Source organism: Arachis ipaensis, chromosome B10, assembly GCF_000816755.2.
Source record: "Arachis ipaensis cultivar K30076 chromosome B10, Araip1.1, whole genome shotgun sequence".
NCBI classification, from domain to species: domain Eukaryota; kingdom Viridiplantae; phylum Streptophyta; class Magnoliopsida; order Fabales; family Fabaceae; genus Arachis; species Arachis ipaensis.
Window position 1 is genome coordinate 49,849,970 of NC_029794.2, and position 1,186 is coordinate 49,851,155.

A 1,186-nucleotide genomic window follows, 5' to 3' on the forward strand; every position below is an offset into this window, starting at 1 on the left:
TCATTGTTGGCTAGGAAGTCTGCACAAAAGTTGCCTTGGCAAAGGCTGTGAACAGGGGTCACTGTGAGTTGTTTGATCTGCGCAGTCTTAAAGCATAGCTCTTCACGGGTGATCCTCAATCTCAGCATTTGTAATCAGACTTAGAGCTTCTGNCCTCACTCCTGGCTTTGGAAGGAGAGGTTTCGTTTCTATATTTGTATATAGAGATAGACGTAAGGTTGGGGGGATAGAGCTTTGCAATTCAAAAGGTTGCCTTCCTCTATCTCATAGTACGGAGTAGAAGGTAGGGTAAAATTACCGCTGAAGTGATGCTTTAATTTAAGAAAAGAAGGAGAATGGAATGCTCATTGGTGTTTAGGGATCCCCCATACTTCCTTTTGTCTACGTACGAGCAGAGATCGCTAGGTTCGGGTCCTCCCCTTCTCTAGTTCATCATAGCCGCTCTCCATCCCAATTGGTCATTCGCCTTAAGGAAAGATGAAGCAACAAGTAGGAATGAGAACAAGCATAATTAAATAATAATAATAAAAAAAAAGAATCGCATCTCAGTGTTCTATGATTGAGAAAGCGACAGGCCCAATGAGCTCTCCTATAGTGCCTCGAAATGAGGCCGGAGAGCCTGAGATCGGTTAAGCAACCTGAGATCGGCTAAGATCGAGATGGAAATGGTGATGAGATGCAAACTTAGATTGAAAAAGTGTTCCGTAAGTGAAATCAATTGATTCATAATGGTAGAAAAGAAAAACGGCGCGCACGGACCGTGCTAGAGTTGAATCTTCCCAGAAGCAAGTAGTAGGCCCACGTATTTCAACGAGAACACCAAAAAAACCTAATTCAGCTTCACGTAAGATAGCTAAAGTATGGTATCGACATGATTATGAATGATAGAATACCCGAAACACAGAAAGAGCTAGCAAAGTAAGTAGCAAAGGGAGAAGGGACTCAACTTCCTTACGAAGTAGGAGCGGAAGAGAAGCTTCCTATCCATCCCCGGACGAAAGTAAGCACGGTTTCCTAAGTTTGAAGCAGGACGTTAAGGCTTTAGAAAGTAAAATGTTTGAAATAGAAGGATCATAAGTCCCCGGAGACAGTCTGCCTTTCCTTTTTTGGGTTAGGAGTGATATCCTCGGGTTCCTTCTCTCTCTTGAAAGTGAAAGCCGAAGACGTTGAAGAAGGTACGGAAGCC